General features: G+C 52.4%; 2 long non-coding RNA genes across 8 annotated transcripts; one reads left to right on the forward strand and one right to left on the reverse strand.

Annotated features, from left to right (window-relative positions):
* Positions 1 to 365: 365 nt before the first annotated feature.
* Positions 366 to 6,102, reverse strand: LOC102147580 (uncharacterized). 7 transcript variants are annotated; one of them, XR_011441243.1, is made up of 6 exons: positions 5,950 to 6,091; positions 5,257 to 5,526; positions 4,478 to 4,664; positions 4,060 to 4,089; positions 3,737 to 3,887; positions 366 to 1,701 (listed from the first exon to the last, which is right to left on the reverse strand). It is a non-coding gene; the product is annotated as an uncharacterized lncRNA (long non-coding RNA). The 7 variants fall into 7 exon arrangements; XR_011441245.1 differs by having other exon boundaries at positions 4,478 to 4,625; positions 5,257 to 5,701; positions 5,950 to 6,070; XR_011441242.1 differs by lacking the exon at positions 4,060 to 4,089 and having other exon boundaries at positions 5,950 to 6,102.
* Positions 6,103 to 14,998: 8,896 nt separating this feature from the next.
* On the forward strand, positions 14,999 to 16,914 carry LOC138925305 (uncharacterized). Its single transcript, XR_011441252.1, has 2 exons — positions 14,999 to 15,140; positions 16,793 to 16,914. It is a non-coding gene; the product is annotated as an uncharacterized lncRNA (long non-coding RNA).
* The last annotated feature ends 9,765 nt before the right edge of the window (positions 16,915 to 26,679 follow it).

A 26,679-nucleotide genomic window follows, 5' to 3' on the forward strand; every position in this document is an offset into this window, starting at 1 on the left:
AGTGAAACCTGCCTCAGAGAGAATTCTTGTGAGATAATATAAAGTGCTTGTCGCAGTGCCTGACTCATGATGGGTGTTCGATTTTTGATAGATACATTATTGTTATATAATTAATATATTGCTGCAATTGCTATATTATCATATATGTTATTATATATATTAGTTATTGCTCTTTTCTGTGGGAATATGTATTATTTCATCAGCTACATTATACATTAGTAGTTTTCAAGCTATAGTAAAATCTGAGTTACACAGACCTTTGGGAAGTACCTTATTCTAGATACTTGAATTTCTGGATAGCTAAGATTTAATTTTTTTATGGGCCAAATTTATTTCTAAACGTATCTTTTTAAATTCAAACAAACTAAAAGAATGAACTTTATTAAAAATTTCAGCCATTTCCAAATTCTCTTCCAAACTTGTTAATGAACATATCTGACAGATTTTAATCAGACAGCACAAATTGTTCTGTGTTCTGCTTTAAAATCTTCCTTCATTTGTGCACTTCCACATACAGACACAGCCAATAGAAGTGCCATTTTTCATGACTGTTTGCTTCCCCGACTCCCATAGTCAGAGGAGAGCAGCAGAGGAGAAAGGGCAGGAAGCAGATGGGCTCTGAGCCCTGCCCGGGAGCCCTGCAGGGATCCTGATCCCTCCGTGGGAGGGTCACACAGTCCCCTGGGCCATCACTTTTTTCCATGGCAGCTGCTGGTGCCAGTTTTCAAACTGCTGCCATCAGAGGGCAGTCTGGTCCTGTCCACCAGCACAGGTCCAGCGGTGGGGCTTCCGGGAACCCCAGTGCAGGAAACAACCGCAGGGTCAAGTGCAGGCACCAAGGGAGGCGGCCTTGGGTTTATGACCAGCGTCTGTAACAGTTACAGTTCCCGGCCACCTCCACCCGGCTCCCACTGGTCACAAGATGGTAAATGACACAGGGGGTTGCTGGGGTTCCGATGAACATCACCCTGTCACTCCAGGAGCTTCTAGGTCAGAGAGCTCGTCCTTCCCACCACTGCACACATCTGGATGCATCAGCAAGCTTGTGTGTGCACTGACCCTGTCGTTCCAGGAGCTTCTGGTCAGAGAGCTCCTTTCCCGTCACTGCACACGTCTGGACACATCAGCAAGCTCGTGTGTGCGCAGGCACTGTCGCTCCAAGAGCTTCTGGGTCAGAGAGCTCGTCCTTTCCCCACCACTGCACACATCTGGATGCATCAGCAAGCTCGTGTGTGCACAGGCACTGGCGCTCCAAGAGCTTCTGGACAGAGAGCTCCTTTCCCACCACTATACACATCTGGACGCAGCAGCGAGCTCATGTGTTCACAGGCACTGTCACTCCAGGAGCTTCTGGGTCAGAGAGCTCATCCTTTCCTACCACTGCACACATCTGGATGTATCAGCAAGCTCGTGTGTGCAGAGGCCCTGTTGTTCCAGGAGCTTCTGGGTCAGAGAGCTCATCCTTTCCCACCACTGCACACATCTGGACGTATCAGCAAGCTTGTGTGTGCACTGACCCTGTCGTTCCAGGAGCTTCTGGTCAGAGAGCTCCTTTCCTGTCACTGCACACATCTGGACGCATCAGCAAGCTCGTGTGTGTGCAGGCACTGTCGCTCCAAGAGCTTCTGGGTCAGAGAGCTCGTCCTTTCCCCACCACTGCAAACATCTGGATGCATCAGCAAGCTCGTGTGTGTACAGGCACTGTAATTGTTTTGTGGATATGAACCCTCACACAAGAATTAACTTATTTACAACAATATTTTAACATTTCCAAAAAGCTGAACATTTTGAAGTTCTCTATTTCTGTTATTTCTAATTTTATTGCATTACGTCCGGAAATGTAATGTGTACTAAGTGTAGCTTTTGTTTGCAAATTATGGTCAAAAGTATTTCTACTTCTTTGCAAGTCTGTTGACACACTTTTTTTTAACTTTGTTACCACATTCTTTTGAGCATATTCATACAGATCTGTTATGTGTTCATAGTTTCTGGCGCTTAAAAAATTCTCACCTTTCATTCTCCCTTCAACTTTTCCTTCTATGCCCTTTGCTCTAGATTCGATGATCTGATATCTATTTGTGAGTTAAGATTGCTTTCAGTTCTAGATACCAGAACATCTCACATGTAAGTCTCAACAAGAAGGTAGGAGAGGAGGCTGAAGGAGCAGGCAGGGGCCAGGCTGTCTAAGCTCTTATTCTCTCACAATGAGAAGCAGTGGCAGAGTTTGAATGGGGAGGTGGGTGGCGCATATCCTTGCTCTTCATGCTTTCAAGAGGTCACTCTGCATGCTGAGTGAAGAATGGCTGGAGGAGGGCAAGAGAGGAAGCAGGGAGACGGTTAGGAGACTGTCCTTGGCAGGAGACCAGTAAGAGAGAAAGGCAGCTGAAGCCGGTTCTAGAAATGGAGACAGCGAGAAGCTGCAATCAGGATGCACGCTGCAGGGACTTGCTGTGAGACTGCGTGTGGGGTGAGAAGGGAAGAGCCAAGGATGACTCCTGGGTGCTCCCCTCAGGGAAGAGAACCCAGGCCTGGGGGTGACCAGCAGATGGCATTCAAAGCTGGGAGACTGGATGGGATCTCTCTGAGAAGAGGGGTCACAGAGCAAAGAGAAGGGGGTGAGGGTTACTAGATGTGGTGGGGGAGGGGCAGGGGAAGAAGACAGCGTGAGGGGGAGGGGCTGGGAAATCCAGAGGAAAGTGTTTCAGGAAGGAGGAAGTGCTCAGTTGTATCATCTGTGTCGAATGCAGCTGAAAGAGTGAGATAAGAACAAGAACTTAACCTTGAATTGAGCAAAACGGAAATCATTGGAGACCTGGCTACAAGCCACTTCAGCGAAGTGCAGTGGAGGAAGCAGGAATGGAATCGGTTCAGGAGAGAACGTGAGGAGAGGCCGCTTGAACGGAGCAGAGAAGCCGATGGTAACTGGAGAGGAATCTGGGGTCAGAGGATGTCTGTCTGCTTAATGCACAACCTTAGGGTGTCTTTGTACGCAGATGTTGGCAAAGAGTCATCACAGACACAGGACTAAAGAACTCTGGAGGAAACCTGAAAGGGCTTCTCAGCCCAATTTTGTGCAAAGTTACAACTTTAATCTTTAAAATAAATGGGATTTTTGCCATCCTTTCATAATATAGGTATACCCCACAGAACACGCCCCCAGTTAATGTTCTCCTGGAAGAAGACATTAGTTTTTAATACTTAAACTAAACAGCAGCTACTTGCTCAGTACATCTTTCAGCTGATATTTATATAAACTTTACATCAAGTCTTCAAAAAATACAACATTTTAAACTAAATGGTTTGCAAGACAAGCTTCATGTTGCTTCCAAATACAATTGGTAGGCCATTGATCATGCTAGTCACTGCAAAGCTGTGGAATATCAGCAAGATGTACAATGTCTGATGTCGCAGGTCTAGGAGAAGCCACTGCTGCTGAGAAAGCAACTGCATGCTAACAAGCACATAAAGGGAGGTGACCAGGAAGGGCTGCTTCAAGCATCGTACACCTCACACGGCATCTACAACTTATACTAGATGTCATATTGTGATCTAGGAAATTGGGAGGCTTTTTCCAGGACTTGCAATGTCATTATTTTTGCTATTTAAAATAAGAGAAAACAGGTTCTCCTTAGCATTTTTTCAGAGAAAGTGTGACATTTCAGGCACAAATTACTGACAGTTATTAATGGCAGATGACTTCCAGTCTTGTTTTGGTTTTAAAATTTTAATTACTTACCTTGGAAACTACTTAACTTTGTTTCTTCCAAACGTTGTAGTAAAATTGATGCTCCAGAAAGTTGCACCACAGATACTCTGCTGTTTTGCATCCTCTCTGCACAGAACTGGGGTGGCCAATACTCATTTGACAAGCAGGTAGCAATGCAGAACTTGGAATTATCAGAGAAACAAAATGGGAAAATGACTTAAGAGAATTATCAGTGTAACCCCCAAAAGCAACAAATTATTAAAAGTGGTTCCAAAGGGGTATTTAAAAAGAGATATTAAAAGTGGTTCTAAAGGAGCCTATTATAGGGCAGAAATGCTGAAGTTGTGTATTACCTTTGTCGATGCAAATAATCCATAACCAACCTATAAATCAAAATTGGGGTGAGTTTATCATGAGCCAGAGTGAGGATTATAACCCAGGAAGGCCTTAGAAGGTGTTCTGGAGAAGCGGTGGCTTTCAGTACAGTCTTACATCTTTTTAGAACAAAAGATATATTGAACACACCCGGGATACATTTCCAAAGAGGTATTCAGTTGCAAATTAGCAGGTCAACATGACCATGATGCCAGGAAAGGGACTAATATGGGTGTTATCAATAGGGTGTCAACGAAAATAACCCATAATCAATCTATAAATGAAAATTTGGGTGAGTCTATTCCGAGCTAAAATGTGAGGACCATGGCCCGAGGCCTTTCTTCCTGAAGGAAGAAAGGGCACCAAAGAAGTGAGGTATACAGAGCGGTTACATACCCCCAAACAGGATGTTTCACGTATGATTGAAATGTCCCTTTTACAATAGTCACAAGATTGCCCTGTCGGCACAGCACTTGATGGACACAGCAGGTAGTGGGTCTGCTATCTCCAAGGGCGCAGCAGGAGGCAAGTCTATTGTCTTGAGCTGGGAGGTCACAGGTGAGTGGAGCAATCAGTTCCTAGCCTAAGGAAAGATGCTTAATCTTTAAGGAAAGCCAAAGTTGGGAGGGGGAGGGAAGTTGCACCTTTATCTCAAGGGCCTTTGTTCTTGCCATAGGGAATGTCTAAAGCAGATACACAATGCATGCTCAACAGCCACCGTCAGACCCTTTTGGAAAAACAAGGTCAGGCCAAAGTAGGTTTACACCAAATGGCTTCCTCATATCCTCCAATATATCCTATTGCTTGCCATTTCTCTTTGTCAAGGATATTACCAATAGGGTGTAGGAGGGGAAGTATGTATTCTTTATTTTAATGAATAAGCCAATGTACAGTGCATGTTTGACAGGCCATCAGTCAGGCTTTCTAGTCCAAGCTGAATCAGTTTTGAACTGGAATAGTTACCCCATATACCTCAATATGTGAAAGTTTCTTCACCCTCCTACACAAACTTCCCTACCATTTTGGGGGGACCACCGGGCACTTCTGGTCCTGTTGCTTGTGTTAATTACACGAAGAGGCCCACTGTGGGATAAGGAAACGGTGAACCAGCCTGTGTGGGGCATCAGAGAAGGGGTGTGCGTGTGGCCCCCAAAACAGCTTAGGCGGTGACTCACCTGTGCGCCTGTTTCCTGTCTGTCTAACGCAGGAATGGGGGCTGCCCACTGTGACGTTTTCTCCTTTTATAACATGGGTGGGGCAGTCCTTCCAAGAGGTCTGACCAAGGAGTGGACCGTTCAGCCAGCCGGAGTCCAAGGCCAGCTCTGGAGCGAGCCTGACCACCCGGTCCAGAGGGAGGATCGTTGCAGCCAGAGGGATGGAGGGGATGGCAGGAAAGACGGCACTGAAAAGGCAACTTCCAGGTTCCCGGTACCGGCATTTCCATTCTAGCAGTGAATTCATGGTTTCACACACGGACCAGGGAGCTTCCATTTGGTCTCCAGGCAGTCTCAGCAGACACCGGCTTGGTCAGCCCACCCCAACCTAGGCGCCTGCCTCCGTGCGCGACGCCTGCCCCACTGCGCACATCCACGGGCCAGGGCGTGGAGCGGGCGTGGCGTGCTGGAGGGGAGGGCGTGGTGCAGCAGGAGGCAGGCATGGTGAGGGAGGGATGCGGGGGAAGGCGGTGGACAAGGTCGAGGGCAGCGGGCGTGGCGAGGGGCGTGGCGGATGGTTGTCGGGGGGGGGGGAGGGCGGGAGGGGCGGAGGGGCGCGACACGACAGGGGGCGGGGCAGGCGCGCTGAGCACATGGAGGGCAGGTTGCACCGTGCCCACTCCTGTAAACTGCAAGAGGCGCTGGGACACTCACTTGTCTGCGAGAAGTCGAACTTCCGCCGCGACAAGTCGCCCCAGCGGCGTCTCGTGGAGACGCAGGACCACGATATCAAAACGAATCCCGCCGCTCTGGGCCCGCCGGGCCTCGCTGGGTCACGTGGGCGTGACTTGGGGTCAGACGGCCTCCGCGGGGCGTGCTGGAACCGCCCTCGGCGCACGGAGTGGCGCGGCGGCAGGTGGAGCCCCTCGCTGCGCATGCTGGCAGCTGTAGTCCATTAACCGGTCTCAGCCGTTTGCAAGTCTGCGGGACTATAACTCCCAGGATGCCTGGGGTACCGCTGCAGAACTACAACTCCCAGGATGCCGTGTGCACGCACCCGGTGCTCAGCCCTTGGGGGGAAGGGCAGGGCGGTTGTGGTGATACCTCCAACCTCCCGCAATCGAGTCCAGGAGGGATGTGAGGGGACGCCCGGTATTAGGGAGTTAGGAGGGTGCGACGCTGCGCCGAGCGGCGGCGGGCCTGCTTCGTGCAGCTCGCTTTTGCGGGAATCCGGTCGGGACTCGGCCTCCCTCCTCTCTCCCGCCTCCTGCCCCACCGCTCGCTTCCCTTCGCCACCTGGCTCCTGTGAGTCTTTCCAGAGCGTCCCCCCCGTCCAGGCCCAGGAAGCTACTTGCTTAACTGCTTTATGGGCACTGGCTTGACATCCCAGGAACCGTCCACTTTGCCTGCTGTCCTCTGCTTTCTCCAGCCAAAGTGCCCCATTTCCATGGCTTTTGGGAGGAACTTGCCCTGTGGCCCCGATAGAAAGCACAGCTTAAGGAGTTTACAGGGTGGTAACACTGGCTTTGGCTTCCCGGAAATGTCACCCTCACAAGACGCCTTTCTCGCAGAGTTGGAGGTTGAGCCGTTAGTGAAGCTGATCATTGGTTTCCCTAGGATCTGCTGAGAACAGAGGACAACCACATTCCCAGACAAGTATCCAGTGGGCCATTTTCACCAACCCATTCAAATGCAGAGGCCTCAAAAAACTCAGCATACACTGATGAGCCTAACTCCACTCGGGCCTGACTGGTGGTGTCTTAGAGACACAGTGGTGACCTGACCCCCCAGGAACAGACAGACTGTGCTCCAGCTTTGGGAGAGCCATGTTCAAGGTGCGGAGCACCGGGCATCATTGGAAACCTGTCAGGTTTACCGTCTCTGCTTTGGAGGAAAGCTTGTCAAAGACAGCAGTCAGCGGTGTGGACCTTGACTTGCCTGGTCTGATCTGTTGTATTTTTCTGTCTGGAAATGGAAATGTTCAGGAGCACTTCCACTTCCACTTCACTTAATAATTGATGTTCCTAAATTCTGTATGCCCTAAGAGACAGTTCCTTTGATTGCTGGGGGAACCAAGATAAACACATCTAGGGATATTCACTTATACCATATTTCCTTAAAAATTAGTTAGAACAGTGAAAGGAGCAGGATATAAGATGTACTGCTCATTTGCAAAAGATAAAAGGCAAGCGAGACCTTCCCATTAAGATGTTTCTGTTCATTCGATTCCCTGTGCTGTGCATTTGGATGCAAACCCAACAGACTTGAATTGTCAAGTTTCTCTTTTCCTGAGATTGGTAAGTTAACTTAGGGGTTTTAAGTGTTTTGTTGAAGGCTGTGGAGGAGTAGTTAGCAGCCCTCATGATTTATCTTGTCTCAAAAAGCCTAGGTGCTGATCTACATGAAAGTGAGACCTTGTTTGTATTACACATTCTGATAGGTTGTGTTTGTGCTTCCTGAGTGTCCTGTACCATCAAAAAGACTGGAAAACCTGGTCATGGGAACCAGATCCTACTACTTTGTGAAAAATTTCCCTCTTCCTGAATTAATTACATGCAAATTCATCAACACCTTTGTAAAGAAAGGAAGAAAAACTGTGTGGTGTCTACGAACATGGCAAGATGAGGAGCTATAGACCACATCTCAGTCCTGGGTTCTTCTCTTGAGTTAAACAGGCCCGGGTGATAGTCCCCATGGTCAGGTCCAGCACCGCTGCCCGTCCCTCATGTTCTCATCCCGCTCTGTCCTGCGCCTTCTTTAGGAGGTTTCTGGTTACACTCGTCCACAAGTGTTGGATAGGGATGGAGGTGTCTGTCATCCTAAAACAAGGGTTGATGGAGAGGAAACTCTTGAGATCTGTGTGTTCAGATGAGCTGCTGTTGGTCTGTGGCTGCAATGACCCTGTGGTCCGGCAGTCCCCACAATGGTTGTCTCGGAAGTTTGATTTGGTGCAACCACAGCAGCTGCTCTCAGAGCCGGGCCTTCGTTGTGGTTCTTTGTCTTCTGTGAGATTCTGTGGCCCTGACCCTCCCTGACGCCATTCCCATTCCCATTCCTATCTGCTGGGTCGACTGCTTTACTCCAGTCACTGTGGTTTCCAGGAGCCGCTTGTGTGTAACTGTTTCACGGGGTCTTTAGGGATCCACCCTCGCTACACAGTCACTGTGCCACAGGCACTTCCTGGTCTTGGTATGGCCCCCTGGTCATCCCCTCCGGTTTGGAAAAACACTTAGGAAGAAACTGAACTTCATGATTGTGCATCTCAGTGCTCTGGCAGAAAAATCATGAAACTTAGTAGGTATTATGCTTGCTCCATCAGTTCCTAACAAGTCAGTAATCTTCCCATAGGAATTTAAATTTAAATGTTTGAATTACCTCTACTTTATTTGTTTATTTTGTATAAAATATATGTAGAAGGACAAGCTCTTCTAAGAGTATAATTAGGGATAAATGAGATTTTATGATGCAAAATTAGATGCAAATGTACTCTCCCACTTTCTGTGGTTTAGGAAACCGCGAGCTTAGTTGAGTTGGGTGGCTCCGGGTCAGGGTCTCTCCTAAGGTCACAGCTGTGATGTCAGCTGGGCTTGTCGTCATCTGAGGACATGAGTGCAGGTGGAGGAACTGCTTCCAAGAAGGCTCCCTCATGTGGCTGTCAGCTGGAGGCCTCACTTCCTTGCCACGTGGACCCCCCTCTTAAGGATGTGACAGCTTACTTCTCCCAGAACAAGTGATCCAGGAGAGAAGCAACCAACACAGAAACTGCAGGGCCTTTTTGTGACCCAGCCTCCAAAGCCACACCCACCACTGCCAGCCACTAAGTCCAGCCCACTCCCAAGGCAAGGGGAACAGGTTCCATCTCTTGAAGGGAGGAGTGCCAAATATTTGCAGACATATCTTAAAACCACCAGATAATCTAATGTTTGCTAAGTACTTTAGACATCAACAAATGAGCATGTTAACATATTCAGGGCTGAGGAATATTTTCTCTGTGAGCTTAGAGCTTTTTACGCCCTTCTGAGCAATGACTGCTAGGATCAGGCAGATAAAATCAATAATGCCAAAGCATTATCACAATCTATTGTCTGTGTCCACATTCACTGTAATAATAGCTGCATTACCTGCCTCCCTCCCAAACCTGCCCACAGCCTACTCCAGTTCTTGCAGGAAATCCTTATTCATTCCTTTCTTATGAGCATAGGAAACGCCACATCCCACAGCAGGGCCGCCTTCCACGCATAGCAGAACGTTTTTGATGTGGCCCCTGTCAAAAGGTGTGGGAAGTTCAAATAAGCTCATACTTATGATGTTTACATCTATTTTCATCCACCCACTCCCTCCTCCTCAGCTCAAGCCCTTGCTCACCACCAGCAGCATCGGCTCACTGTGCACTGTCTGCAGACTGACTGCACCAAGGGGAGGCCTCCTCTTTGGTCCTAGGAGGTGTAATAAGGTGCAGGCTGGCCAGACTAGGGTGGGCAAGCGAGGTTCCTAGGCTACAGAATGTATTTGAGGAGGTGCTCACCCTCAGGTGCCAACCCTGTACTTCCACGACCCTGAGAGGGAGTGCTCCTTAAGTGTTGTACCTCGGTCCTTGCTCACCTCATGCTGTTCCCAGCCCTGGTGCCAGACCTGGGCACTGCCCTCTCTAGGTCATCCTAAATCCAATCAGACGGTCAGACTTGCAGACCTGAATAGCCCGACGTGACTTCAACTCCCTGAGAAGGGTGCTCAGGAGATGGCATGCCAGCACCCTCTGGCAGTCCAGGGCCTGTTCTTGTGTCGTCCCACGTGAATGCCCATGAGCACGGAAACGAAAGCTCAATGGATAGGTGCCAAAGCCACTCTGGGTTAGATGTCCTATGTCCCAAAGGGGGGACCGAGCTCTTGTAACAGTCCTGCACAGTTAACAGGGTCACCACATACCAAGGAAGCCCAAAGCTATAGCTTCCTGCCAGGTATTGGTGTCCATTTATGGTCCTCCCAGAAAAGATGCAGGTCATCAACTAGGGGCCATTTTTACCATCAGCAGCATCCCAGGCAACAAAACTGATGTTGTACCTTTATCAAGAATCTAGGAGACCAGAGCTACAAGCACCTCAGCACAAGGCCACGTCCATCCTGCTGAGGTGCTAGGAGACTGTTTCTCCCCGTCATGCTCTCTGGCAGCGCCACCTGCTGGATCCCTGGATTATCCCTTCGGCCTTGTTTTTCCTGCTGCCCTAGAGAGCTGGTAAGGCAAGAGGCAGGTGGGCAGTGGGTGGGGGTCTCTGCTATGCAGTGTCTTATGCTCAGAAGCTCAGCCCAAAAATTGGGTTGGATCAGCTTTCTGAGAGCTGGTGAATCTCTGTTCAGAGCTGCTGTTTAGTCTTCCTAGGGAGTTTGGGTGCTCTAAAAACATTTATTTAATTAAGCAATTAATTAATTAATGAACACTTAGTATGTACCTGGCCCCAGGCTGAGTATTTTGTATCAATCATTTCTGAATCCCATCACATTCTAATAGGTGGTTACAGCATTACTCACACTGCAAAGATGGCAGAACTGAGTCACAGGTGTTTATATTGATTATTCAACAAGTGACAGAACTAAGGTTTGTCACTTGAACCGATGGTCGCCTGACTCTAAACATTCACTCTGGTCCTTTGTGGCTTGAAGATGTCCCTTCCCTTGTGAGCAGCTCATGCGTGGACCAGGAGAGCAGATGAGCAGGCATCCACATACAAGTGGGCTGATGAACGGATGTCCAACCAGAGATGTCCCTCTGTTTTGTCCCCATACACATGTCCTTCTCTCCCCAGGCCCGAAAGGGTGGAGCAGCCACTGGGGTTGACACTGTCTGCGTCCACCATCCTGACTCTGTGGACCTCACGCTGGACATGGAGTGGCTCTGCTGAGAGCTGAGCCACCAGCCCCATGGTGTCGCCCGGCTTGCACAGGGACTGTCTCTGCGGTGAGGGAAAGGGGTCTCCTCCTGCACCCCAGGTGGATGCTTCTCTTGGTGCTCTGAGCTCTGGTCAGAGCACACATCCACGTCTGCTTCGAGATTTCTCTCTCCTCACTCTTCTTTTCCTTGTGAGGTCCCTCTTCCCCACCGAGGGCTACGTCACAGGGAGAGAGAGATGGAAAGTCAGAGAAAGGTTATAGGAGGCACCGCTGACTGTTTGGAAGGGACACAACCTCCTGATGGCGTCTAGTCTTCCACCAGCGGTCCAGCCCCTCCCTCCCTTCCTTAACCCTCTCAAAGCTCCCCCCTCACTCTTACCCACTCTCTGCAGTTACACCAGACCAGCCTTGACCTCCATCCCCAGTGGTAAGTGTTCAAGCCCTAGATGACCCCATGACCCTACAATGCCTTGAGGGGGCAGCTGGTCCCTCCTCCCGAAGTCCAGGGCCTCAGGGCTTCCAGGCAGGAAGCCGTAGGTGGTTACCTACCCACCCCCACCTCCACCTTCTGTGACAGGCTGGGCATCAGGGCCCCCATCTTGGGCATCTCCAAGGTGATGAGGCTGCCCCGTTCTCATCTGATGCTTCCTCCTCAGGTTCTGTGACTTCTATACCCTCCTTGAGAACCCCAGAGGCTCCAGTCTCCTCCACCTCTACAGAAAGAGCCTTCCCTCTGTGTCTCCTTCCTTCCCACCTCCATGCCTCCATGCTTAGCCTTGAGAAGGACCAGAGATCATGCACAGGCAGCTCAAGGCTGGGGGACAGAGTGGGAGGATGAACCTTTGGGTCTATACCCTCACCACAGACCCGTCCAGCTCCACCCCTGGGTTTGGAGAGCTCTGTGACTCCAGGTTCTCAGTTCCAGACTGAAGCAGTGGCTCCTTTTAATCCACCCCTTGCTTTCTGTTAAGGTTTGGTATCAGTTAGTTTTACTGCATAACAAACAACCCGCACATTTACTGGATTAAAACACTGATCATTGATTACTGCTCACTAGTGTGCAGGTCAGCTGGGCAGCGCCTCTGGCTTGAACGGGGCTTCCTTACGTGTCTGCCATTGCCTGCAGGTGAGCTGGGTGACTGCTCCTGGAGGACACCTGACTGATGGAGAGGTCGCCTTGGTTGTCCTTCCTCTGACCTCAGCATCCAGCAGACCAGCCCCGGCTCATTCATGTGCTCACAGAGCTCCCAGAGGGCAAGCCCCAGAACACAAGCATTTTTCCAGCCTTTGCTCGCATCAGGTTTCTCTCATCCCTTTGACCAAAGCAAGTCATGGCCAAGCCGGAGTCATGGGGTGGAGGTGGCCTCCCCACCTTGGTCTCAGGGGCTGCAACACCATGTTGAAGGTGTCGTTGCAGGGAGCTGAGGAATTTGTGGCCATTTTTACAGCCCTTCCCAGGTGACCTGCCAGGACCAACTCGTGACCATGTTGGCCTCAGGGGACCTGGAGGGGTCAGTCAGTGAGGCCAGATCCAGTGGTGCCTTCTGGAACAATTCCTGAAACTTCCCCTTCTCCCAGAATGGAATGGACACCGTCAAGGGCAAACCCAGGACTAATTCCCAAGGGGCAGGGGATAGAGGGGTGGGCAGAGAAAGCAGGCATAATAATAACAACAGTACAGCAAAGCAATGACAGCAGCCTTCACTGATTGTCACATAACAGGGACCTTGCTTCACACGTATGACCTTCAGCCACTGCAGGTAGACACTGCTGTTTCTCCATTTGAGAGAGGCACAGGCTGGTTCTTGGGGGCTCAGTGATTTTCTGAGGCCGCACAGCCAGCAGATGCACAGGACTCAACTCTAAGTCATTCAAACCCTAGAGTCTGAGCTTTTGCTCTAAAATAGCTGTGTGGCCTTGGGGAAGTGACTTAACCTCTCTGAAACTCAGTCTCAACCTGTGTCAGTTGGGGGTAAGTAACAGGCCTCCCCTCCAAGGGTTGTGTGTGGAACATATGAGATCCTGGATGGAAAGTGCTTAGCACAGAGCATGGAGTAAGCACCTACCGAACGTCAGTTGTTATTATCACTACTATTTTTATTGTCATTGTTGTTATCATTATCACTAATAGAACAATAAAACAAAGTTTCCCATTCTGGGAGGAGACGTTCTGAGCTCCTGCACCAGATGTGAATACATTGGGCAACAGTTATGTGCACCAAGACTCTCCCCATGACCCCTAGCTCTAGCCCAGGCAGTGACTTGAGGTGTAACTGCTCTCCCACTCTCACTGCAGTCTCTGGCCCTGCCCTGTCCACCCACCCTGTGCAGCACAGAGGACATGCAGCCTCTGGGCTCAGAGGAGTTAGACAAAACAGAGGAAGACTTGCAGCTCCCAGTGAGAGCCCAAATCACCTCATTTCTGCACCGCCCACTGACGCCCCCCACCCCCATGCTCAGCTCCCCTCTCCCTGCCTCCTCACTGATGCCGCCCCGCTCACCTCATTCCAGCCCTGCCCCTGTCCTGTTCAGTCCTACTGACCTCCTTCTCCTCCTCCGACAGCTTGGGCCCTTGTTCAAGAACACCAGTGTCAGCCCATCTACCCCCGCTGCAGAGTGACCTCCTTAGGTGGGGCTTCCAGAGAAGATGGCCCAGAGAGGCCTAGAAGTGACTCTTACCCACAGTCCTCTAGGGCTGGGTCCTCCCTTTGGCCTCAGCGCTTTGCAGTTTCCCAGCTACGACAGTCACTGTCCCTCAGGCTCTTGGCCCCCAGGCTCTGCTCTGGATTTTCCTATCCTCCTGAGCCTCAAATCTCCCACATAATGTTTACTAGGAACAAAATGACAAAACATAGCAACTCAAAAGTATGCACCAGACTCCTTCATACAGGACACATCCCCATTCTTCACAAAGGCTAGACCCACAGCCTCCCGTGCCTCCATTCTCACACCACATTTGACCATTTCTGAAGGCTGACATGCGGCAAGCACTGTGCCAGAAATTGAGGTGGTCAACACACTATCGCAATTGAGATTCTGGGCTAGATAAGACCAGCTGTGGGTGGTTGTCCTCTGCACCATAGGATACTGATCAGCATACAGTCAGCTCCATTGACTGTCTTTTGTTTATCACCGTCCAGTCCTTGGGATGGTTCCTGCAGATTGTAGGGCCAATTTGGTGTCCATGGAGGGAAAGGAGGTGTATAGATGGAAGGAAGGAAGAAATGATGAATGGGAAGAGGGAAAGAAGATGGATGAGTGATGGAAGGGAGAAAAAGATGAATGGAAGAAAAAAGGAGAGAGGAAGGAAAGATGTATAAATAGATGGAAGGAAGAAAAGAGGGATGGGAGGAAAGAAAGATGGATAAATGAGTGGAAGAAAGGAAATGATGAGGGGAGGATGCAAGGAAATATGGAGAGATGAAAGAAAGGGAGATGGAAGGAAGGATGGACAGAAGGATGCATAGAAGGAGGTATGGATAGGAAGAGGGAAGGAAGGGAAGGGGTGAGGCAGGAAGGACGGACGGACGGATGGATGATGGGTGGATAGATGGACAAGTGGATGGATAGATAGATGGTGTGAGAAAGGAAGGAAAGGATGGAGGGAAGAAGAAAAGATAGAAAAGAAGGAAGGGTAAGTTCATGAGTGGATGGAAAGAAAGATGGAAGGGAAGAAGGAAGGAAGGACGGATGGATAGCAGGAAGCTTGGAAGGAGTGATGAACAGAAGGGAGGAAGGGAAGAGGGAGGGTAAGGTTTTCTTCCACAATTTTGTCTTAAACACTTATCCCCTGCACCCTTATCTATTCTAGAGTCAAGACGCGGGGCCTCTGGCCTCACCTGCATCATTTATTCTCCTTCTCCTGGGGTCCACACAGGTCACACCAACTACTGAGCACTGCACAGGAAGCATGAGTCTGAGCAAGAGTGTAGCAGGGAGGTCACAAGCAAGGAACTGGGGGTCAGAGAACCTGGGCCCAACCAGACTCTCCCTCCCTCCAGCCATGTGACCCTGGGCAGGTGACCATTTCTGTACTTTGGTTTCCTCCTTTGCTTGATGTGGGTAATTGTAGTACCCAGCTTGTATTTATCCACAGAAAAATCTCTGCACATAGGAAGTGATCATAAAGCACTTATTCATGTTGTATAATAAATCCTTACATGGTGTTTACTCCATGCCCAGCACTGTGCTTAAGAACTCTACAAAAATTAACTTGTTTAAGCCTCAGAACAACCTTTGAAGTAGGAATCATTATTATCTCATCTCACAGATGACTAAATCGAGGTGCAGAGAGGTTGGTTATAGCTCCCACGCCCAGCTCCCCTCTCCCTGCCTCCTAACTGATGCCCACCCCACCCACCTCACTCCTACACTGCCCACTGACACCCTCCCCACCTCCCCCATGCCCAGATTGGTGTAGTTGGTTATAAGGGCAGGAGAGGTAGATGATGATAGACAGACAGACAGACAGATGTTAGATAATTCTCCTGCTCTTCTAAGCAAGTAGACCAGTCTTCCGCACAGGAGTTTAGAAAGTCAACAATCCTAGCACATACAGATATAGATTTGGATACAGACATAGATAGGTCTAGATTGATCTGTCTGTAGAGAGAAGGAGAGGGAGAGAGAGAGACAGAGGCACAGAGAGACAAAGAGATGGAGATGGGAGCAGAGAGAAGGTGGATGAAAATATCTGGAGTCATCAGTTCTGCATCGGCGCAGCAAGTGGGAGCCTTTCCTCCTGGGAAAGGACAGAGCCCCAGTGTTTCCACACAGCCCTCCCCTCCGGTCCCTGGGTGGAAATGTTCATCTCGACCCCCAAATCATTAAGCCTGTCCTACTCACTCGCTGCTGGAGCGTCTCCACTAACAAGTGACCCTCAGGCACAACAGGAGGAGGGCCCGGGCGCTGTGATGCCCTGCCCTGGGTGGACGTCGGTCCCCCTGGCCTCCCTCTGAGCCTCGGCTCTGACTGCACCTGCCATAGCTGGGGGTCAGTGAGGAGCCGTTACTCTGAACCTCACCAACCACAACCTGCTGTGCTCCACACACGGGCCACCCCAGCTCCCTCAAGTTCAACATCACAGACATCCTCACGCAGCACCTGGTGAGGGGCCTGCTCCCCTACCACCCCTGTGACCATCCTAGGGCTGTGGCCCACCTCTGACCATCATGGGCTCTCTCCTTCCCCTCCCACCCCCTGTGACCATCCTGGGGGCTGTGGCCCACCTCTGACCACCATGGGCTCTCTCCTTCCTCTCTAGCTCAGCCGTTGTCCTGGGGGAGCAGCCTGGTTCCCCAAAATGTAGACTGCACAGACATTGTGCTAAGGTGGGGACACCATCCGCCACATGGATGGGGACGACTGACCATGGGGCCACCCCTGGTTATGATGGGTTATTCTTGGAGGTCTTTTTCTCATTTTTTACATTATTAATTTTTAAGATTGTGATAAAAGAAATAAGATTAGCTATTTTAACCATTTTTTAATTGCACGATTCAGTGTCATCAGTGGTATGCACAATGTTGTGCGCCCATCACCACTATTTAGTTCCAAAACTCTTCCATCACCCCAGGGACACTCTACCAATGGGGCAAGCTTCACCAGCTTCTGGATCTGTTTGTGTTCCACTGGTATTTATGAGCACTTCTCCATTCATATTTTCATTCAGCTGATGCCCACAGCACAGCGACTCTGAGGCAAGTGGGTCCCACAGTGACAAGACAGGCACCACCACTGCCCTCATCAAGTGGAGAAACAGAGACCAAGCAGGAGAATAAATGTCTAAGTAAAGTGATTGGAGCTGGTGATGTGGAGAATAAACACATGTTATTTAGAAGTCAACAGGGTGAGGTACCAGGCTCAGATACCACATGTGGGTTTTCCCTCCATGAATATCTAGTGAACATTCGCAGTCCTGTCCCTGACCCCATAAGCTGTTAGCTTCCCAGAGCCCTGCCAACCAGACACTGTCCATGGACCCCCTGGAAGACCTGCTATATCCCCTGACCCCTGGGGCAGCATGGCCCTGTTGAGAGCCTCCTGCACACGCTCCATGGATCCCCGGGACACCTGCCACATCCCCGACCTCTGGGACAGTGTGGCCCTGACAAGAGCCTCCCGAACACCTTCCATGGACTGTCCAAAAGACCTGCCACATCCCCTGACCCCTGGGGCAGCATGGCCCTGCTGAGAGCATCCTGCACACGCTCCATGGACCCCCTGGAAGACGTGCCACATCCCCTGACCCCTGGGGCAGCATGGCCCTGCTGAGAGCATCCTGCACACGCTCCATGGACCCCCTGGAAGACGTGCCACATCCCCTGACCCCTGGGGCAGCGTGGCCCTGCTGAGAGCATCCTGCACACCCTCCATGGACCCCCTGGAAGACGTGCCACATCCCCTGACCCCTGGGGCAGCGTGGCCCTGCTGAGAGCATCTTGCATACCCTGTGCTCCCCGTATCAGCAGCTCCACCTGCGTCCGTCTCCCCATGGGGAGAAGCTGCTGCTCCCCAAGGTCTGTCCCAGGTCTAGTGTTGAACAGGTGTTACTAAATGTGCCACAGAGCTGACCTGGATGGAGAGTCAGCCCAGGTGACAGCACAGCCTCGTTGATGGGCTCACGGAGGCCTGGTGGATCTTCCCCTCAGGATGCTGCCATCTCCCCTCTCCTGCACGGCTTTGCTTCCTCCATGGGGACCCCACTGTCAGCGCTGAGTCAGGACTTCCCACTGAAGGGAGCCTGTCACTTCTCTCAAGGGCAAGCTGGTTACCATGTCTCCCGACTGAGCCTTTCATTGACTCGAATCCAGAAGTGCACAGCAGTGATTGGAAAAGTTAGATGAGGTCACTAGGGTGGAGCCCCTGTGATGGCATCAGTGTCCTTCTAAGAAGAGAAAGAGAGACCAGAGCTTGCTTGATCTCGCTCTCTCCCTTCCTCTCCCAGTGAGTACACAGCAGGATGGCAGCCGTCCACAAGCCGGGCAGAGAGCCCCCACCAGCAACCGAATCCACTGGCACCTCGTCTGGGACTTCCAGCCTCCAGAGCTGTGAGGAACAGATGTCCGTTGCTTAAGCTGCCTAGTCTGTGGTCCTTTCACAGCAGCCCGAGGTGACCACACTGACCACCTCCCACCCGTCACACTGGGCAGCCCTCCCCTGCCCCTCCACCCTCTTCACCAGCCCCTGCACTTGCCAGGCCTTTGCACACACTGTTCCCTCTGCCTGGGCTGCCCTTCCTTCCATCCCTCTGCCAGCTGGACTCTCACTCAGCATCTAAGGCAGAGCAGAATGGCCACTCTCCTCCAGTGTCATTCCTGCCTCCTCCCTGGTTCCCCTGATGCAGTCAGCTGCTTCCTCCTGGGACCCAGTACATCGAACAGCACTTGTGAGCGCAACAGTCAGCAGACACTGACTTTGCACACTGGGCGTCTGGCAGTGTCCTCATCACTGGAGCTCCACAGTGACAAGCACAGCACACACAGGCCAGGAATGTACATGGTTACCAGCCGGCCCAGCTCTTTTCGAGCTGAGTGACCTGGGGCAGTTCCTGAACTTCTCTGGGTCCTGTCTGAAAAGTGAGGCTGTCCTGGCCCTGCACAGTAACCAACACAGGCCTTCGAGTGCTGTGTAGGCGCTAGTGATCGCTCTCAGTGGGACGGACAGACAACCGACAAGTAGATAGATGTGCAGAACGCTCGGCCCCAGCCCTGGGAGCTGTGAAGGGAACAGTCTGTCTAGGGTGGTCAAGGAGGGCTTCCCTGAGGAGGTGACACTTGAGTGGAAGTGACTTGGACACCTCTGAACACCTACCATGCTGGATACAGAAGGTTCTGAGGCTGTGACTCCAGCTAGTGGTGGGCCGGGCAGTCCACCCAGCAGAACAGTGGGGGCCGGCGGGCTGGGGCATCCACTGGTCCAGAGCCCGTGTACAGCTGTGCTGCTCAGAGGGAGGTGCGTGAGCAGCTGCTGGGCGACAGGTTAGGAGATTCCCGCCACACCTGTCCTCACGTCCCTCTCCCTGACTGATGCAAAGGCCTGGCCCCAGGGCCCGGTCCTGGCGCACAGTAGGTGTGGGGGAGGCAGAAGAGGCCTGAGGGAGTCTAGGGGTGCTCCCTCCCCAGTCACCACGGAGGACAGGGAATGCCGAGTGAGGCGTGAGACAATGTGGTCACATGAGTTGGCACCTGAATCTGCTGAATTTCCTCTCGCTGTGATTGAAACCTGCTGGAGCATTGCAAACTTGCTCTGGCTTCCGGCCGCAGCGGCTGAACATCGGTCACTGGGTAATTAGGACTTAGGCTAGCCTCAGGGAAGAACTTCCAGATAACACTGCAAGACTCCAGTCTAACCTGGAGATCCAAATGGACTCAAGGCATCTCTGTTGGGGGCCTACTACAGGCTAGGCCACTCATGTTACCCAAATTAATCCTCATTTTAGAGGACGAGATTGAGGCTCAGAGAAGGGAGGTGACTGGCTGTAGCGAGGACGTAGGGTTAAGGCACCCAGCACCCGGCATGGCATGCTGTGAGCACTGGCTGGAGCCTCACAGAGGCAGTACCCACTGATGGCAGGAGGGGGACCCCTGCTGGCTGGCACCTGCTCACCGCCTGGCTCCCCAGCCTGGCAGCCCTTTCTCTTGCTTTGCTTGGCAGAGTCATGCTCACGTGACCCTTCACAGGCCAGTCTGGAGCCGCTACAGGGGAGGCCAGGAGCCTTCGCTCCCACCATCCCTGGGGACATCTCCTTCCTTTGGGCCTTAGAGGACCCTATTCCCCACTTTCACACCAGAGGTCTTTCCAGAATACACGGAGAACCTCGCTCATTCTGGAACGGGATGTGTCCATCGCTGCCCTTGTCTGCCTCTCTGAAATGCAGCTGATGTCCCTCTCTCTGCATCTTGGCCTCCCGGGAGCGCCGCAGGAGGGACCAGGCTGATGGCCCCTCACAGCTCAGCACTGAAGCCCCTGTGAGGCGAGAGCTGCCTGCCGGGAAGCGCTGCTCACGAGGGCCTTCACACACCAGCTGCAGAGGCTGCTGAGGGCTAGGCGCAGCGCTTGGGCCAAAGTGACCCCACAGGCTTCTTGACGGCTCAGGGCTTCCGGCTGTGCTGGGGGTGAGGTCCCTGTGGTGTCTGAGGGCCTGCTGTGTGCAGGCTCAGGGCGCTCAGAGAAGAAAGGGCAGAGGCTGGACCCAGAGGTGTTCACAAACCAAATACAGATGAGCCAGCTAGGCACACAGAGAACCACAGCTCATGGGCTGTTTCCATGGGTGAAGGGTTGCGTCAAGGGCAGAGACTCATGTCTGCTGGGGAACGAGTTAAGGACAGAGAACTTTTAACTGAGACTGGAAGGCTATGCCAGTTAGATACGTGTTTGGCAGAAGGAACAGAAAACTCTCCCAAGAGTGGCTTAAACTAAAAGGCATCTAATTTTTAATGTTTAAAGATGATATGAGAGATGGGAAGTCCAGAGGTGGTCCGGTGGCTCAACAATGTCATTGGTGACTCAGATGCCAGCCCCTCTCTACTCCACCATTAACAGAATGTTAGTGTTTCTCCCTCATGATTACAGTGTGGCTGCCTCCACTCCAGCCATTGCAGCTGCACAGTCAGTGCTCAAGCCAGAATCAAGGGGCCACCTTCCTCCCTGCCCATCTCTTTCTTTTCAGGAAGGAAAGTCTCTCACAGAAGCCCCTATAGACTTCCTCTAACACCTCATTGCCCAGAATGAGTCCTTGCCCCGACCAATCACGGGGGGTGTGGGTGCCATGACTGACTTGGACCAACCGTGATTCCTCCAAAATGAGCATCCATGGGAAGAAGGCAGGGTGGGGTGAGCAGAGGCTGCTGTGTGAGCAACCAACTCGATCCTGCCGTAAAGGAGAATGGACGAGGGAGCTGAGGTCTCGAAGACCAGGGAACAGAGGAGCAGCAGGAGCAGCACGTGCAGAGGTGCAGGGTGCAGAGACCAGCCGGCGTGCAGGAGGACTGTGGCTCATCCCCGCGTGAGCTCAGCACGGGTGGGCAAGGTGGGCAGGGTTCGTGTTGCGATGTGACGCCTGTAGTGGGTGGGCCCTGGACACCAGGGAGACATGGAGCAGAGTGAGAACAGGCGCAGACGAACGGCAGGCGTGCAGAGGTCCCTGGACGTGGGAGCTGAGCAGAGCGCCTGTGACCGGCAACAGTGGAGGCCTCTGCTCAAACAGATGATTGTAACTGACGAGAGCAAACACGCCTTAGAGCACGAACTTGCTAACGGCAGCGACCTGTTTCTGGATACGAGAACCACACGCACAGCCCGGTCCTCTAGGTAGCGAGGCCTCACAGCTGTGACGCCCATACCTCACCTGTCCCATTGGCCCGGTGCCTTTGCACACTGGCTCGGACCCCCGAAAAAAAACAGCACAGGTTTGATAATCTACACAGGACGCCCCTGCCTCTGAGGGTGAGGGTAGCTGTGTCCCAGCTACAGAGGAGAAAGTGGAGGCTGGAAGCGGGCCAGGGGCGGAGGGCTCCTCCCTCTGCAACACTCACCCAGGGGACCCCACAGATGAGTCCTTTGTTCTGACCCAGGGCCTCCTGGGCAGAGCACGAGGAACGCCCTGACCTTCTGCCTGTCTCTTGCTCCCTTGTGCACCCCTGCAGCTAGGCGTCCTGCAGACCCCAGGTGTGCTCGGGGCCGCGACCCCAGGGTCAGCACCAAGGGCACTGGCAACAGGCACCCATCCAACACTCCATCTCCAGCAGCTCAGAGAGCAGAGCGCCACCATGAGGCAGCCACGGCCAGACCCATCTGTAGTGAGAAACAGCCTCTGAAGGGACAAGGGGCTTGTCCAAGGTCACACAGACTTGGAAGGCTCAGAAGCTGGTCTGCCGGTCTCTCCCACAAGGAGACAGGCCGGCCTCAGGGGATGACAATCAGGAGAACCAAGCACAGAGCGGGCTGGGGGTGTCCTGGTGAGGCTAGGGTAGTGGACGGGTGGGCTCGGGAACAGATGCCCCGAGGGCAGAGTCTCGTGGGGTGATGAGGGCACTGCAGAGGAAAGGCCCTCCTGCTGGAGGCCCAGCTCGCGCAAAGGCCTGGAGGTGCTGCAGTGTGAGGAACACAGCTCGTACATGACAGAGGGGACACTGGAAGCCACTGCCCCCACATGTGGAAGCCCCTGGACTCACTTCCTCCCGACTTGACCCCCGCCCTGGCAGCTCTGCCTTCATCCATCTCTCTGTCTGCCCTCCTCCTGCCGCCCCGAGGCCCCGGCTCCTCCTCAGCATCCTTCGCTTTCCACATTGTCCTGTCTTGGCTCAGACATAAGAGGTAGATTCCCTCCCTTGAAGTGATACAACTAAGTTTCTCATGACTGAGGGACACCCTCATGACATGTCTTCAAAGTTTAAAAAAATTAGGATTGAAAAAAGGATCCAGACTATTACTGGTCTAAATGAGCACAGGGTGAGAGAAGGTCCCTCTGTTCCTGGTGATGAAGGAGCCCTGGTCCTGGAGGGAGAGAGAGAGGGAGGGGTGAGCTCGGCCCTATGCCACCCGTGGGCAATCCTTTCATCTAGTCAGAGTTTTAGCTGTCATCACATTTTTCTGAGCCCCTTTTTGCTTCTGGCCCAGAGCCTCCCAGAGCTCACAGGCTGGAGAGGTCCTCAGAGTGTGAACACAGCACTGGGAGCCCAGGTGAGGCCTGAGGGGGCTGCAGGAGGGGGTGGGGATCAAGAATGGCTTCATGGGGGAGGTGACGTCTGAATGGGGTCTCCAAGGACGAGCTGTCATCTAGCCAGGGCCTGGCACCGAGCAGGCACCAATTACATGACGAGCGAGTGAGTGAACGAGTGAACAGGCAGCCACCTGACAGACAGCAGAAGGGGCAGCCAGCCCACCTGAGGCGTGAGACACAGGACGCCTGGGGCACGTGGGAGGGGCTGCCATGGGCGCCCACCTCATCCCCTCTGTGGCTGTCCTGCCACCACTGCAGGCATGCTCTGCCTGCTCAGGAGCCCCGGTCCACCCCCTGCTCTGGGACGCTGCTTGTCATTCCAGCTACACCCACGTGTTTCACATCCGTGTCACCTCCATGTCCCAGTCTCTTAGGGGTTTGTGAAGGGGGGGGTCAGTGTGCAGCCCAAGGCTGGAGACGGGAGGGAGCATATCTCGGGGTCCCTGGCGGTGGACCCAGGGGGTGGGACGCATTGGCGGGCAGGGTTGGGGGTAGCCTGGCCCGGGGGCTGAGGATCCCGTTGGTGGGGGCTTCTTCACCCAGAGGGGCTTCATGGAGAGGAGGCGGTCATGGGGCAAGGGCTGAACTCTGTTTGGGACACACTGACTTCGAGAAGCCTGGGGGGACTTTTCTCTGGGTGGGGAGTTAGGGAGGTGTGCTGAGCCGGCAGCCGGGCCCTGAGCGCTGTGAGGGGAATGAAGGGGGTGACGGCAGGGAGACTGAGGTGGAAGCTGTCACTGTGGATGGAGGAGGTGACATTCGAGCTGAGTCCTTGCCTGGAGCATGTCTCCAGCTTCTGTGAATCTGGTGCTTTAACATCCATCCCGCGTGCGTGCGTACGCGGGACACGCCTTGTCCTGAACCCTCCTCTCGGCCTTCTGCCTCCCTTATTGCCGCCCCTGCCAGGAAGACCCCTCCTTCTTGGGCCCACTTTTCAAATACACACCAACCAATCCAGGGTCCATCCACACCCCAACCACTTCCTCTACTGGACATGCACACTCCGACCACTGTCCCCCTGCCCCTGTCACCCAGGCGGGCACGAGACACCTGGGACAGCCCCGTGCCCCAGAGCCTGTGAAGTTATTCAGACCAGCCAGTCCTGAGCCTGCTCACCTTCCTCACTGTTCCTTCCTGCAGAACCCGCAGGAAAGGCTTCTACCCACAGCCCCTGCTCCCTCTGCCTCTGACCACCCTGTGCTTCCCGTGTGGCCTGTGTGGCCCCGTGTGGCATGCCCCCTCCTCGGGAATTGTGAGTAACAAACCATCTTGTCAATGGTGTCATCTCCTGGTCTGTTGGCCTCACTGAACCTCCAATTTTCCATTAATACATCTTATTTTAAACTCAAAGACTTTGCAGACAGTGTAAACAAATGAAGAACAAAGCAACTACGTACCCTTTCACAGCATCTTCGACATGTTGAGCAGTTTAATTTACACTAGAGATCCTTTTCTTGCTAGGGAGACAGGAACACAAGCGTCTTATCAAGTTGAAGAATCTCCCAGCGGCCCGTGCTGGCCCCCCACCCGCCGGCCTGGCTGCAGCTGGAACAAGAGGCCGGTGGCCCCATCAGGCTGCCCAGCATGCGGGGAGCAGCCCCGCAGGAAACACCCTGGGGGAGCTGGTTCCCTGGCCCCACTGCTGCTGCTGGTGGAGGTGGAGGCCCCAGGGCCAGGCTGGAGGGTTGGGCTGAGGTGGTGGTCAGTCCTCGACTCTGGGCCGGGTAGGGGATGGGCAGGCCCTTTGGCCTTTGGTCCCAACTCCCGATTCTCCCCAGGCCACTGATCCTCCGCCTTGCGGAGCCAAGCGGGACAACAGGCTCGCTGTGATGGTGTTTCATGGGGACCCAGAGACCTCCAGCTGCACCGCACAGTGTGGGAAAAAGGTGCAGCTGTTGGGGTCGATGGGAGGGATGTAAGGTCTACACGGATGGTGTGGCCCTCCACCTGGGGCTTCTGGGCACTCAGGATGAGGGAGGTCGCCATGATATCGTCACGTCTCCTTCTTTGTAAGGAATCTTGGTTCGCGTCCCTCCCAAAGCCCATGTTCCTCACTACGTGTGTCACCCAGGGGCCCCACTGTCACAGGCAGCTCCCTGTAAGGCCTGGGTCTCCTCTGGCCCATATTGACCCAGCCCATATGGTCCTTCAGGATGTCTCTCAAGCTCCTCTTGCTGTGGTCGAGAGTCACCAGTTATTGCAGGAGCTTCCTGCCCTTGTAAGACAGGGGCATGGGGGGTGGGTACCACCCGCTCAGCACCCACCACCCCACCCCATAGTCGTCTCCTGGGAAGGGCAGGGACCCTGTGAGCATGGCACACAGAAGCCGCCGAGGCTCCAGACGTCTGCCAGGGGGCTGTCGTAGTCCGGCCCTGGACGACCTCCAGGTCGTACCCCAGGGGCTGCTGCAGCCCGTGCTTAGCCTGTGGAACGTCCGCCAGCTTCACGCTGAGCTCAGCATCAAGCAGCATTCCCCCAGCCTCAGGTCCCCGTGCACGATGCCTTTGTGATGGCAGCACTGGATAGCCCAGAGTTGCTGCAGGAACGTTCCTCGGGCCTCCTCCTCTGTCATGGGGCCGTGCTCAACCAGGTGATGGTACAGGTCTCCCCTGAGAACATCCTCGGTGATGAGATAAAACATTTTCTCTGTGTCAGTCACTTCAAACAACTCGCCGATGTTCGGTGACACAAGGGCTTCAGGCTGTGGACTTCACAGAAAAGTCCCTTCGTTCTGGAGAAGATGCACTCCTCCTTCAGGATGACTTTCACAGCCACCTCTGCTCAGGTCGGGATGTGCCGGCCCAGCTTCACTGCGGAGCAGGTGCGCTCCCAACGGCCCTGAGGAACTCAGAACTGTGAATACGGGTCTGTTTCTCAGTGGAGGCGGCCGTGAGGCCCAGAAGCTTGGTAACCTGCTAACTACACTGAGAATGCTAACTAACCATGCTAACTATGCGAACAAACAAAACGATAGTATGCTAACTGCTACTAACTAATGATGCTAACAATGCCACGTATGCTTACTAACTACGCTAATAAATAATACTAACTACACCAACTATACCAACAATACTAGCTATACCAACAACACTATAATAACTGTACTAACAACACTAACAATACTAGATGAAAAGTTTAAAGGAAACGAGAAAAAGAAAAAAAGGAAAAAATTAAGAAAAAGAAAAATTGAGAAAAATAAAAAAGGGAAAAAAGAAAAATGAGAAAAAGACAAGAATAATAAAATGAGAAGAACAATAAAAAAAAGAAAATAATAAAGAAAAATGAAAAACAGAAAAGAAAACAAGATAAAAAGAAAAAAATTTAAAAATGGGGGGATAAAAAAGGAGAAAACAAGCTGATTGTGGTCCGCCTACAGGTCACCAAGAATTAGCTTCCTGAGCTATAAAGACCTAAGCCCAGAGAGAGACTTATACACCATCTGTAAATTCCACAGGGACTCGTGGCTCCTTATGAGGTCAGAGCAAGAAACGGACCAGTCTTGGCTGGGCATCAACTACAGAGGTTTTCTCACTTTTTGGTCTCAAAACCCCTTTACTCTTAAAAATAGGACCCCAAAGAGCTTTTTATTTATGTGGGATGTTAAAGAGTCATATTTACTTTATTAGAAATTAAAATCTGTAGGATGCTTCAGCACCCTTTTCATTTCTAATTTAAAAATCTGTAACAATTTTTGGCTTTTAAAGGCCTCATAATGCCTACACTTAAAATATTCAGTTCCTTTCCCTTAAGCTCTGATTAGTCTCACAATGATCCTACAACTTAAGGACGTTCTAACACTACAGGAAAACGCTCTGTTGCATAAGACATGAGAAGGG

Source organism: Equus caballus, chromosome 1, assembly GCF_041296265.1.
Source record: "Equus caballus isolate H_3958 breed thoroughbred chromosome 1, TB-T2T, whole genome shotgun sequence".
Taxonomy (NCBI): Eukaryota; Metazoa; Chordata; class Mammalia; order Perissodactyla; family Equidae; genus Equus; species Equus caballus.